The 14,895-nt window shown below is 42.5% G+C and overlaps 1 protein-coding gene across 29 annotated transcripts in view; it reads right to left on the bottom strand.

Annotated features, from left to right (window-relative positions):
- Positions 1-14,895, bottom strand: part of SETD4 (SET domain containing 4) — a 459,131-nt gene that overhangs the window by 224,854 nt on the left and 219,382 nt on the right. The window contains exon 18 of one of the 29 annotated variants that reach the window (XR_009502988.1): positions 12,812-12,829. The exons of the other annotated variants lie outside the window; for them this stretch is intronic. The gene's annotated coding sequence lies outside the window, so the exon portion shown is untranslated. Of the gene's footprint in view, positions 1-12,811; positions 12,830-14,895 lie in introns of those variants that run through there. 29 annotated transcript variants of the gene reach the window in all.

Consider the following 14,895-nt stretch of genomic DNA (forward strand, 5'->3'; position numbering starts at 1 on the left):
TTACAAACCATCACCACTCACCCAATTCTCGAGGCATCCCAAAATCCCACCAAGGAGCCCACAGGAAGATAGATTTGCTTGTGAACAGCATGGGGCTTGATCTAAAGGTGAACACCCAACCGTACGTCTGGACAGCAGGTTCTGGCATGGGGAGTTGAGAACAGAGCAATTCACAAAGATGGCATGGAAAAGTAAAGAAAGGAGCAAGAGTGAGGGCTGGTAGTGTGGCAGTTTGCAAAGTAGGTTTCAAATGATTAATCTCTGCAAAAAGACATTCCCATCCATGCCTTTTGTCTAGTAACTTGATCTTTTTCAGTGGAGGAGAAACTTTATCTTCTTCCAAAGAACAATGGGGAGATAACTCAGAGGGAAGAACGAACAAGAATTCACTGTCCCCTAAGACTTCTTCTAGAACATTTTAATCTCGGTTTCTTTTTACTGCCCACATCAACTTGAGTAAACCAAACGAACTTCCATGGCTCAGCCCACCCTGGACTCCCCTTTCTCCTGAAGTCCAGGCAACGGCCAGCATCACCCTTCCCCATTTCCTTGGTGCTAATAGGAGGAGCAATTGTATCTCCCTCTTGGACTGACAAATGAATGAGTGACTGAGAATTGGTTGGCTCAGTAGCTACCATTCCTGAAAAATACCTTAAAAACAAAAACAAAAACTCAAGAAAGAAACTAATGAAAACCTTCATGGTGAGGTACTATAAACTTTTAACCAGTTCAAAGACTCTAATTTTTTTAGAGTTGCACCTAAAGTCAAAACTAGAATCACCACATTTGTAAGATTGCTTAGAGATACCCCAAAGGTGTGCCAACCCTACAGCTTGGACTTCACTTCTGAGTCCACACGAATGATATACCTGTTGTATTGAGTTTTTTCTTAGTTAGAAGTCATATAGTTCTTGTTTCAGTGATGGGCAATTAGGACTCTTTTGTTTTGAGCAAAACCCATAAGGCTAAAAAAGTCAACTCAGTTATGCAGAGGGGAGGGAACTCTGCCAGGTACTGAGACCTAGATCTAGACTAAGACTTAGATGGAAAGAGAGCCAAAGCTTTTCACTATGCACTCCTTCCTCCAGGAATCCAACCTGTGCCAGTGCCAGGGGGTCCAAAAGCTCACGGAGAAAGAAGGATGCAAGGCTTGGGGTGACAAAATCCATGCCTAGCCAGGGGCAGGGCAGGACTTGAATCTCAGTGGGGAATTAGTGCACAGACCAGGAGCTGAGGAAGAAGACTCATCAATGGACCGCTCACCCAAGCTTTTGCGAGAGATAAGAAGGTAAAATAAGGCTGCAGGTTGCACGTGGGGTAGGCAGGACACCTGGGTCTCACCAGCAGCCTGGGAAAGCACTTGTGTGATCCATTTCATAATCAATGCAGAAGTTTTGCAGCCCCCGTGCCTGAAAGCAGCACTTCAATTACTAGAGCTGCCAGTGAGCTGAGTCACACGTTAAGTGATGCATTTGCCATGGAATAGAAATCACCTCGAAGTACATAATCTTTTCATTCCTCAAACATTCTCTGAGCATGAGTGGGCGAGATGCTGGAGTCTGAAGACGAGCATGTGGTCAGTGTGAAGACATCCCTCCCCACAGCTTGTGGAGGGACCACAGAAAGTTTAAGCCCCAAACATTATCCTCTTCTTTATACTTAACAAGGGAATCTTGGCTTGAGGGTCAAAGTTTACATTGACAACAGCTTTCCCAATGTTTTCTTTGTTTTGTTTTGTTTACCAAGACTTATCTTCATAGCTGTTAAATTCACCCTACATGAAGTTTTTTTGCTTGTTTGTTTGTTTTACTAAGTGGATTTCATAATGTATTTAATTCAGAGTGTGCTAAGGACATGCCGAGGTTTCAGGATCTGATATATTTTATAACACTTTGGAACTACAGAATCAATTAAGAACTTTTCTACTCAACATTTGATGCCATTTTCACATGGTTGACGTGTACACAAATGCAGCTGTGAAGGACACTTCATGCTTTCTCATTATTCTCAGGAATAGCATGAGGCACTATTTCATTAAGTTGAGCAAGACATGGACACTTTTCATAGGAAAAAAATTCCCATCTTTACCCCCTATTCATCTTTATACCCCAGATGCACAATAAGTGTTTGAGGATAGAGTATGTACTCCTGGAATGATTCCTATTCAATACCAAATGCATTAGATCCCCAGTTGTTTAAATTATAATGTGTCTTAAATATGAACGCACCTAAAACTGGGAATAGATTCCCTCTGCTTAGAACACTTCTGAAACTATAAATTAACATTTAAAATAAATATAATCAAAATGATAAAAAGCCACAAAATTTCAAAGTAAATTCATGTAATATGGCAGGTGATGATGTGACTATACAAGGGACCGCTGAGGAAGCTGTGGCCTGAGTCTGGACTGTGGCATTCATTATTAGGCGCAAATGAGCTGTGTGGTTCTCCCAACACTTGTCTCAAACTACAATAAGGCTTTGCTTGTACAGCACTAGGTGACAGCCTTGGTCCCTCATGAGGAATCTCATTGTATATGTCCTAGGTCCAACCCTGTTCTCACATTGGCATCTGACAATTAATATTAAGGTCTCCGCTGTCTTGCCATGCCAGGATCTCTTTACCACAAACAGGAACAGGGTGCTTATCACCTTCTAATTATTTAATCAGTTTCACGTAGAGCATCTCCCGGCTGCCTCTAACTTCAGCCCCTCTTCTGTTCAAAGGCAGGGTGCTGAAATACCTCCCAAAATCAGACTTGGAATTATTGCCCCAGATCGCAGTTAAGTTCCAAGAATTTATAGAGAGTTTAAGTTCTAAAATCAGCACAGAAGGCCAAAATTAAAGTGTAAAGTACCCTTGAATTGTCTTAAATTGCAAATCAAACATGCCTTTATCCATACAGCCCTAGATAGTACTTCTTAGGCTCACTGAAGTTTGAGAACCACTGAAACAGTCTAAAGGGAAGAACACAAGGAAAGTCTTTCCAGGGAAGTCTGGGCATCCAACCATCCACGCATCAGACAACCGCAGTCCCCAGGGATGAATGGGAGACCAGTGGGAAATTCTGAAGTGTCCTTGCCCCCCAGGAGAATGCACTCCATTCTTTTCTAGTATCGAGCTTCCCAACCTAACATGTGTCAGTAGATGCAGTCATGTTGTGAGGTCTAAACAAGATGATTGTGGAGTCTCATCCCAGGACTGGTGTATAAATTAAGTTGCTAAGTTACACAAGCGTGTGCACAATTCTGTTAATTCAACCTTGCATGGTGAGTTGATTGCCTTTTGTTTCATCCCATAATTGGCTTATGTCAAACATAGTTTCCTGAAATCTTCTTTTTGCAAAATATTAATTCTGTTGAAATGTACATCTCTATATGTATTAGCTGAAAAACAAAATGAATCGTTTTAAAAATCAAGGATTTTATACTGTGCACAAAGAATCAGGCTGCCATCAGGCTGAGATTCAGGAAATATATATATATATAGTGCACATAAAGGTACCATGTGAAAGAGAGAGAGGAAATAAAAAAGAATACTTGGTTATTAAGATGGAAAGGCTGAAATATGATAACAGATCTGTTGCCCTTAATCAAACCAAACCAACAGTCAGAATATTTGGTCTGCTTAATTTTCCAGGAAACATTTTAATGTCATGCATTTGGGTCCTCTTAAAGAAATACGGCCTCTATAAATATTCAGTCATAAGAACCAAAATGAGCGATTTGGTAGAAGATATTGCCCTGGTTATACCCGCTCAGTTCTGGCCTCTTATCCTCAAGAGGATTTTTTCTTATATTAACCGCCTTTGCTCTTTCTAGAGCCACCTGGCTCTGACCATCCTGCTCCCATCCAAGCCTGGTCTTCCTCCAACTACCATGCCCCACCCCCACTCCAGTGATCCCACTAAGAAACCTAGAAGTCTCTCCCTTAACAGCACATCCAAGCAATCACCCAGCCCTGCCATTCGCTCTGGGGAAGAGCCCAGGCAGACCTCTCCTCTGGCTCTGCAGTGCCAGCATCTTGGTCCAGGCCATCAACATCTCCCACCTGAACTACTGAAATACCCTCCTAATTGTGTCCACTCTCGTTCCCTACCAATCTGTTCTCCACACAGCAGCAGAATGAGCTGAAAAAGAAATCAGTTGTATCCCCTTCTTGACCTTTTTATTTACTGCCCTTTTCTCCCAGAACCATAATGGAATCCCTCCCCTACCTGCCAGCCATGTTCGTCACGATCTGGTCCCTGCCACATTCTCCAGCCTCAGCAGGGGCCATTTCCCTCCACTCTCCACATCAGGCCACTCTCAGACTTTCTAAGGCCCCAGCTCTGTGACTTGGCAGGGGCTTCACACCTTCTCAGTCCTTGGCTGGGGTAGCCTGGGCCCTCCCTATACCTCCAGACTGCTCCCCTTGCGACCTCTCTCCTGGTGTAGTCAGTAGAAACATGGCACCCCAAAGATGTCCACACCTTAAACTTTGGAATCTGTGAATATGTGACCTTACAGGGTAAAAAGGACCATGCAGATGTGATTAAGAATCTTGAGATGGGGAGATTGCCCTGGATTAACCAGGTGAGCCAGATGTGATCACATAAGTCCTAAAAAGCAGAGAACCTTTCTCATCTGTAGTCAGAGAGAGACATGAAGACAGAAGTGGGTCAGAGAGATGCGATGTTGCTGGCTTTGAAGATGGAGGAAGGAGCCATGAGTCAAGGAATGAGGGCAGCTTCTAGAAGCTGAAAGAGGCAAGGGTGTGGAATTCCACCCTGGAGACTCCAGGAGGAATGCAGTCATGCCCACAACTTGGCTTTACCCTTGTGAGAGCCATGTTGGATTTCTGACCTCCACAACTTTGAGATAATCAATTTGTGTTGTTTGAAGCCACTAAATTTGTGATAATTTGTTACAGCAGCCATAGGAAACTAACACACATGCTATTTATGGTATTTGTCATCCCTGTAAGATTAGTAGTTATGTGGTGCTTAAAAATCACAGGCTCTGGAGTCATACAGGTAAGGTCAAGCTCTCACTCTTCTTCTCGCCAGCCAGGTGGCTTTAGGAAGTTAACCTAACAAACATGCTAAGCTTCGATTCTCTGATCTGTAAGAAGAGGATGATAATGCTTGTCTCCAAGGGTAGTCAGGAGAACTCAGTAAGATAATATGAAGAAGTACTTAATATAGTGACTAGCACAGAGTAAGCCTTCAGTAAGTGGAAGCCACAATGAGTATTATGCTTATTAGCTGTGTGATTATTTCTTTTCCCCCACGAGGTTATAAACTCTGCGAAGACAGGCACCATGACTTTACTGAACATTGCTATATTTCCAGGGACAAGCACAGAGCTGGATGGAGTGAGTAGTCAATGTAAAGATGAATGGATGAATGAATGAATGAATGGGTTTATATGTAAACACTTTAGGTACCAAGAATTACCTAGAGACATAATTCACCCAGTTAGCTCAACAATACATACTGGGCAGCTGCTGTGCACGCTGGGCCTTTACCTGGTGCTGATGGACAGAACAGGAAAAACAAAAAGTGTCCCTCATTGTCTATGAGCCCAGACTCTCAGTAGGTACATTCAGGGTGACAGCACTAGACAGCATGGCATGAGTGTCATGAAGGGGACAAAGCCAGGGGACTCCTTAGAGTTATGAAAGAGGAAACGATCTCACCTATCTTGGGTGATCTGGGAAGCTTTTCTGGAGGTGGGGAGATGTGAGAGGGTCTTTGAGTCTAGGCAAAGTTTCCACTGGACAAGAGCCAAGAAGGAAAATCATTCCAGGGGTGAGTAAATGGCCCTAGCAAAGGTACTGAGACAGGCAGACTGAAGATGTATTTAGTGACTCTGGTAAAGGGTTAATATTGGGGAATAGAAGACATAAGCCTGCAAGAGTTATTTTGGGCCAGTTTTTAGATGTTTTTGAGCACCAGCTTCCCCTTAAAGGAAAAGTAGGATCAGTAAAGATTTCTTATTCAGGGACTAACACAATGAAACAAGTCTAAGACAATGGTGGGATTGGGATACACAAACAGCTGGCCTATCTGATACACCAAGTGGGGACTCAATTCCTAGTTTTAAAAAATGGAGGGAAGGGCTTCCCTGGTGGCACAGTGGTTAAGAATCCACCTGCCAATGCAGGGGACACGGGTTCGAGCCCTGGTCCGGGAAGATGCCACATGCCACAGAGCAACTAAGCCCATGCGCCACAATGACTAGCCTGAGCTCTAGAGCCCACGCACCACAGCCACTGAGCCCATGTGCCACAACTACTGAAGCCCACGCACCTAGAGCCCATGCTCCGCAACAAGAGAAGCCACCACAATGAGAAACCCACGCACCGCAACAAAGAGTAGCCCCTGCTCACCGCAATTAAGAAAGCCTGCGCACAGCAGTGAAGACCCAGTGTAGAGACCTTCAAGATGGCAGAGGAGTAAGACATGGAGATCACTTTCCTCCCCACAAATACATCAGAAATACAACTACATGTGGAACAACTCCTACGGAACACCTACTGAATGCTGGCAGAAGACCTCAGACTTCCCAAAAGGCAAGAAACTCCCCACATACCTGGGTAGGGCAAAAGGAAAAAGCAAAAACAGAGAGAAAAGAATAGGGAGGGGACATGCACCTCTGGGAGGGAGCTGGGAAGGATACTAGGGAGACCCTTCACTGGCGGAGACGGGGGGTGGCGGGGGGGAAGCTTCGGAGCCACAGAGGAGAGCACAGCAACAGGGGTGCAGAGGGCAAAGCGGAGACTTTCCCGCACAAAGGATCGGTGTGGACCAGCACTCACCAGCCCAAGAGGCTTGTCTGCTCACCCACCGGGATGGGAAGGGGCTGGGAGCTGAAGCTCCGGCTTCGGAGGTCAGATCCCAGAGAGAGGACTGGGGTTGGCTGCGTGAACACAGCCTGAAGGGGGCTAGTGTGCCACAGCTAGCCGGGAGGGAGTCCGGGAAAAATTCTGGACCTGCCTAAGAGGCAAGAGACCATTGTTTCGGGGTGCACGAGGAGAGGGGATAAAGAACACCACCTAAACGAGCTCCATAGATGGGCACGAGCTGTGGTTATCAGCACGGACCCCAGAGACGGGCATGAGACACTAAGGCTGCTGCTGCCGCCACCAAGAAGCCTGTGTGCGAGCACAGGTCACTATCCACACCTCCCCTCCCGGGAACCTGTGCAGCCCGCCACTGCCAGGGTCCCATGATCCAGGGACGACTTCCCCAGGAGAACACACGGTGCGCCTCAGGCTGTTGCAACGTCACGCCGGCCTCGGCCGCCGCAGGCTCGCCCCGCATCCCGTACCCCTCCCTCCCCACGGCCTGAGTGAGCCAGAGCCCCCGAAGCAGCTGCTCCTTTAACCCCGTCCTGTCTGAGCGGGAACAGATACCCTCAGGCGACCTACACGCAGAGGCAGAGCCAAATCCAAAGCTGAACCCCAGGAGCTGTGCGGACAAAGAAGAGAAAGGGAAATCTCTCCCATTAGCCTCAGGGGCAGCGGATTAAATCTCCACAATCAACTTAATGTACCCTGCATCTGGGGAATACCTGAATAGACAACGAATCATCCCAAATTGAGGCAGTGGACTTTAGGAGCAACTGTGGACTTGGGGTTTGCTTTCTGCATATAATTTGTTTCTGGTTTTATGTTTATCTTAGTTTAGTATCTAGAGTTTATTATCATTGGTAGATTTGTTTATTGATTTGGTTGCTCTCTTCCTTTTTGTTTTTATATATAGACAGATTTTTTTTCCCTTTTTTCTTTTTGTGAGTGTGTATGTGTATGCTTCTTTGTGTGATTTTGTCTGTATAGCTTTGCTTTCACCATTTCTCCTAGGGTTCTGTCTGTCCGCTTTGCTTTTTGGGTTTTTTTTTTGTTTTTTTTTTTTAACTATAGTTTTTAGCGCTTGTTATCATTGGTGGATGTGTTTTTTGGTTTGGTTGCTCTAGTATTGCTTTCTTTCCTTCTTTCTGTTACTTTTTATTTTATTTTAAATATTTTTTTATTTTTTATTTTAATAACTTATTTTATTTTATTGTATTAATTTTTTTTCTTTCCTTCTTTTTTTCTCCCTGTTCTTCTGAGCCGTGCAGCTGACAGGGTCTTGGTGCTCTGCCTGGGTGTCAGGCCTGTGCCTCTGAGTTGGGAGAGCCGAGTTCAGGACATTGGTCCACCAGAGACCTACCAGCTCCACGTAATATCAAACAGTGAAAGATCTCCCACAGATCTCCATCTCAAAGCTGAGACCCAGCTCCACTCAATGACCAGCAAGCTCCACTGCTGAATACCCCATGCCAAACAACTAGCAAGACAGGAATACAACCCCACCCATTAGCGGAGAGGCTGCCTAAAATCATAATAAGATCACAGACACCCCAAAACACACCACCGGACACGGTCCTGCCCACCAGAAACACAAGATCCAGCCTAATCCAACAGAACACAGGCACTAGTCCCCTACACCAGGAAGCCTACACAACCCACTGAACCAACCTTAGCCACTGGGGGCAGACACCAAAAAACAACAGGAACTATGAACCTGCAGCCTGTGAAAAGGAGACCCCAAACACAGTAAGTCAAGCAAAATGAGAAGACAGAGAAACACATAGCAGATGAAGTAGCAAGGCAAAAACCCACCAGACCAAACAAAGGAAGAGGAAATAGGCAGTCTACCTGAAAAAGGATTCAGAGTAATGATAGTAAAGATGATCCAAAATCTTGGAAGTAGAATGGAGAAAATACAAGAAACGTTTAACAAGGAACTAAAAGAACTAAAGAGCAAACAGACAATGATGAACACATAAAATGAAATTAAAAATTCTCTACAAGGAATCAATAGCAGAATAACTGAAGCAGAAGAACGGATAAGTGACCTGGAAGATAAAATATTGCAAGTAACTACCAGAGAGCAGAATAAAGAAAAAAGTATAAAAAGAACTGAGGACAGAATAAAAGACCTCTGGGACAACATTAAATGCACCTCCATTTTGAGTTTATTTTTGTGTATGGTGTTAGGGAGTGTTCTAATTTCATTCTTTTACATGTAGCTGTTCAGTTTTCCCAGCATCACTTATTGAAGAGGCTGCCTTTTCTCCATGATATATTCTTGCCTCCTTTATCAAAAATAAGGTGACCATATGTGTGTGAGTTTATCTCTGGTCTTTCTATCCTGTTCCATTGATCTATATTTCTGTTTTTGTGCCAGTACCATACTGTCTTGATTACTGTAGCTTTGTAGTATAGTCTGAAGTCAGGGAGCCTGATTCCTCTAGCTTCGTTTTTCTTGCTCAAGATTGCTTTGGCTATTTGGGGTCTTTTGTGTTTCCGTACAAATTGTGAAATTTTTTGTTCTAGTTCTGTGAAAAATGCCATTGACGGTTTGATAGGGATTGCATTGAATCTGTAGATTGCTTTGGGTAGTATACCCAAAGTATAGTCATTTTCACAATGTTGATTCTTCCAATCCAGGAACATGGTATGTCTCTCCATCTGTTTGTATCCTCTTTAATTTCTTTCATCAGTGTCTTATAGTTTTCCGCATACAGGTCTTTTGTCTCCTTAGGTAGGTTTATTCCTAGGTATTTTATTCATTTTGTTGCAATTGTAAATGGGAGTGTTTCCTTAATTTCTCTTTCAGATTTTTCATCATTAGTGTATAGGAATGCAAGAGATTTCTGTGCATTAATTGTGTATCCTGCTACTTTACCAAATTCATTGATTAGCTCTAGTAGTTTTCTGGTAGCGTCTTTAGGATTCTCTATGTATAGTATCATGTCATCTGCAAACAGTGACAGCTTTACTTCTTCTTTTCTGATTTGGATTCCTTTTATTTCTTTTTCTTCTCTGATTGCTATGGCTAAAACTTCCAAAACTATGTTGAATAATAGTGGTGAGAGTGGGCAACCTTGTCTTGTTCCTGATCTTAGTGGAAATGGTTTCAGTTTTTCACCATTGAGAACGATGTGCCAACGATGTTGGCTGTGGGTTTGTCATATACGGCCTTTATTATGTTGAGTTAAGTTCCCTCTATGCCTACTTTCTGGAGGATTTTTATCATAAACGCGTGTTGAATTTTGTCGAAAGCTTTTTCTTCCTCTATTGAGATGATCATATGGTTTTTCTCCTTCAATTTGTTAATATGGTTTATCACTTTAACCGATTTGCATATATTGAAGAATCCTTGCATTCCTGGGATAAACCCCACTTGATGATGGTGTATGATCCTTTTAGTGTGCTGTTGGATTCTGTTTGCTAGTATTTTGTTGAGGATTTTTGCATCTATGTTCAGCAGTGATATTGGCCTATAGTTTTCTTTCTTTGTGACATCTTTTTCTGGTTTTGGTATCAGGGTGATGGTGGCCTTGTAGAATTTGGCAGTGTCCTCCCTCTGCTATACTTTGGAAGAGTTTGAGAAGGACAGGTGTTAGCTCTTCTCTAAATGTTTGATAGAATTCACCTGTGAAGCTATCTGGTCCTGGGCTTTTGTTTGTTGGAATATTTTTAATCACAGTCTCAATTTCAGTGCTTGTGAGTGGTCTGTTTATATTTTCTATTTCTTCCTGGTTCAGTCTCGGAAGGTTGTGCTTTTCTAAGAATTTGTCTGTTTCATCCAGGTTGTCCGTTTTTTTGGCATATAGTTGCTTGTAGTAATCTCTCATGATCCTACAACGCACCAACAGTGCAAGAGGGTTCCCTTTTCTCCACACCCTCTCCAGCATTTATTGTTTGTAGAGTTTTTGATGATGGCCATTCTGACTGGTGTGAGGTGATACCTCATTGTAGTTTTGATTTGCATTTTTCTAATGTTGGTGGGAATGTAAATTGATACAGCTACTATGGAGAACAGTATGAAGGTTCCTTAAAAAACTAAAAATAGAACTACCATACCACCCAGCAATCCCACTACTAGGCATATACACTGAGAGAACCATAATTCAAAAAGAGTTACGTACCACAATGTTCATTGCAGCACTATTTGCAATAGCCAGGACATGGAAGCAACCTAAGTGTCCATCAACAGATGAATGGATAAAGAAGATGTGGCATGTATATACAATGGAATATTACTCAGCCATAAAAGGAAAGGAAATTGAGTTATTTGTAGTGAGGTGGATGGACCTAGAGTCTGTCATACAGAGTGAAGTAAGTCAGAAAGAGAAAAGCAAATACCATATGCTAACACATATATATGGAATCTAAAAAAAGAAAAAAAATGCTTCTGAAGAACCTAGGGGCAGGACAGGAATAAAGACGCAGACTTAGAGAATGGACTTGAGGACGTGGGGAGGGGGAAGGGTAGGCTGGGATGAAGTGAGAGAGTGGCATGGGCATATATACACTACCAAATTTAAAACAGATAGCTAGTGGGAAGCAGCCACATAGCACAGGGAGATCAGCTCAGTGCTTTGTGACCACCTAGAGGGGTGGGATACGGAAGGTGGGAGGGAGACCAAGAGGGAGGAGATATCGGGATATATGTACATGTATAGCTGATTCACTTTGTTATACAGCAGAAACTAACACACCATTGTAAAGCATTTATACTCCAATAGATGTTAAATAAATAAATAGAGTGAGATGCAAAAAATAAAATAAAATATCACTGTCAAAAAAAAAAAAGTCCCAATGCAGCCAAAAATAAATAAATAAATTTATAAAAAATTTTTTTAAAACTGTGTGGAAACTAGATGATAAGCCATCAGGATGTTGCTGCTCTTCACTTTCAAAACCTCTTTGGAATGTGTTGTTTTCAGGGCACCATCTGGATCCTTGCCCTGGACAGTCTTGATACCTCGTCTGCTTTGTTCACTGGAGCAGTTCACGATCTCTCTGCTCTCACTGGCCCCTGGGCTGGGCAGCTCTTCTTTGTAGCTTCCCACAGTGAACTTATTCTAGTGCCCCTTTTGGGGGTGCTGGCATTTTAGTCTTGAGCCCTCTGCAGTGCAGGTTTAGGCCTTGGTCATCTCATAGACATTGTCTCAGGGAGTTGAGGGTAGAATGAATGGTAAGTTGGGACCTCGGCAGTCTTTGCCAAGAACCCTCAAATCTTAGTCCTTGGGTGAAACCCTCCCCTCCTGAACATAAGACCCACCTCCCTAAAAAAATGAGTTTTGTACCATCAGTGGCTGACACAGACATGCGGACCAAACCCAGACCTATCCTGGGAATCTCTGCTCACAAATAGGCAGGGACAGAAGGCCGTCCTCCATCCTTGCTTTGTGATACCAAACTCTATTATAAAACATTCACTTGAGAAAAGTATCAAATGTTTATTTCTATTACAAATAGCACCCAAACATTTCCCAAATGGCTTCTGAAACCAGTCGTGTGCATTTTTTTACATTTTTTAATGTTTCCAAACTCTTTTGAAATTTGTAGTGATTGAGACAGGTTTTTGAGTTTAGTATTACCAATCATGTCACATTTTCGCCTGATTTCCAATCATCTGTGGTCTCCTTGATTAGTAAGGCACTTGATTTTATCTTTTATTGAGGGCCTTTGAATGTAGCAAATGTTGAAATGATTCATCCATCATAATAAAAGACTTCAAAGGGATCCAAGTTAAACTTCAGGATTCTGAAGAGCATACTAGACAGTCAACTTCTTGCATTTCAACTTCAGGACCATGAGCCTACTGGAGAATTTTGCTAAAAATGCCTAATGAGCATGTTAGTCACGTCTAAAAATCATCTGTTTTCCACATGTTCACATTCATACATATACGGTGTGTGCATTTCATCCGACATTAATTTATTATGTAGCAAGATATAGTTTAGGCTATTCATTTTCACTGATCCATTCCCTGAACATCAGAGGCCCCTGCAAAAGAAAAACAAAGCAAATTCCTTAGGGTGGGAGCCATGCTTGACCAAAACCAGAGAAACAGCATGGCACCTGATTCAAGCTTTGTCTATATGGGTTCCAGTTGGAAACATAAAGTTGAAATCCATCAGATGATTGTTTTTAAATCAGCAATTCAGAAACTCTTTTCTTTCATACTTATATGAATGCTACCTTATGTTTTCAAAGCAAGCATTTGGACTCAGTTTTTAGAAAGACAAAAGATATTCAGTGTATGTTTAGTGTTAAAAAAGATTTTAGAAGTGATAGTGAAGGCTAAAAAATGAACACAATCAAAAATAAAGAGCTCCCTTTTTAATAGATCTTAAAAGTTTTCATCACAAGAAAATAATATTCTATAACTATGTATGGTGATGGATGTTAACTAGACTTGTTGTGGTGATCATTTCAAAATGTTCACAACTATCGGAATCATTGTGTCGCACACCTGAACATAATGTTGTATAATAATTACACCTCAATTTTTTTTTAAAAAAGATCTCTTTTTTAAATATATATCTAAAGTATGTAGTTTTCCATTTCTTGCAATGGATTTAATGAGGAACTGCTAAATGGAAGTACTGAGGAGTACAAATGGTGATGAAATACACCCTGGGGTGTCCACAGCTTAAAAGAAAATAGATACCTAAGTGCCCGTAATGCTGGGCAGACTGTGATAAATAGCAAACTATACACTCATTGAGACTGCAAAGAAAAGGCAATCGGCAATCCTTCGAATATTATTTCCATATAAATTAGGCTTTAAGAGGTAAGTAGGATCTCAACACCCAGAGATGACGTCTCAGGAAGAACAGCATGGCCATAGGCCAAACGCATGACACAGCTCTAAGGCAGCGGGGTAGTTGGGAGGGGGGTGTACACTAGAAGTCGGGGGCCAGTGATATCACCTGCCACTAAAATGGTAAATTAGGGTCAGGTTGTAAAGGGCTCCAAATGCCAGCTAGGGAGTTACAAAATTTCTCTGCAGAAAATGGGTCCCAAGAAGGTTTTGACCAAAGAAGGAGGTTAGAAAGATGAATATGATGGTAAGCAGAAGGACAAAAGTTGCAAAGAATAGGGTGGAAAGATTTGCTAGGAGACAGGGATACCAGCTTACATGAAAATCAAGTGGGTGGAGACAGAAAAGAGAAAGGATAAAATTCAGTATTAAATCAGCATTTGGTAACTGATCTCATCTCGGGGGCAAAAGATGATCCAAAACTTTCTACCTGGGAGAGGTGGAGAGACAGGGATAGAATTAAGGAAGAGAGAGAACTCAAGAGAAAATGTAGATTTTTGAAAACAAGTAATTGATGTTCCCCCTTTTTTTTTTTTTAAGTGATGTCTGATTGGAGTCTTAAAGTCTTAAGTTTCACTGGTTAAAAAGAGGAAGAAAAGAAGAGACACACTCTAGTCAGAGGTGAAAACATGAGCAAAACCACAGAGGTGAGAACTCTGAGAGGCTGTCAAAATAGGAAGGAAGAAAGAATGGAGGCGTAAAATAGGACCAAGTAGCAGGAACGGCAGAGAGGGGCGAATGCGAGAAATATTTAGGAGGCAAAATCAATAACATCTGATGATGTGTGGGATAAAGGAGACAAGGGAGTCAAGCAAGTATCTCAGGTTTCAAGCTTAAGTGACCCCTGGGATTTCGCTCCCACATTTGAAATGGAGAATAGATGTGGAGGAGGTAACAAACGGGGGAAAGATGATTGATGTCCCTTGGCCAGAGCTGCGTTCAAGGGGTCTGGTAGACAGGGGGACAGCTTCCACTCAGAGATGGAGGTGCAGAGCTGAGCCTAGGGAAGTAAAGAGCCGGTATAATAATAAAGATGTAAAGGGACATTAGGATGCAGGGAGTAAATAAAACCATGCATGTAGTTGGTGTCACCTTGAGAGAGTCAAGAGGAAAGCACACGTATCCCTCTCTGCAGATGGAAGACCCCCAAACCGAGCACCATTTAGATTAGAAGAAATCATCTTAAAGTAGTATCATAAGGAGATATCAGTATTATAAGACCAAAGAAAACTAACAACTGCAGCAA

The sequence above is a fragment of the Balaenoptera ricei genome, chromosome 4 (assembly GCF_028023285.1).
Source record: "Balaenoptera ricei isolate mBalRic1 chromosome 4, mBalRic1.hap2, whole genome shotgun sequence".
Classification (NCBI taxonomy): domain Eukaryota; kingdom Metazoa; phylum Chordata; class Mammalia; order Artiodactyla; family Balaenopteridae; genus Balaenoptera; species Balaenoptera ricei.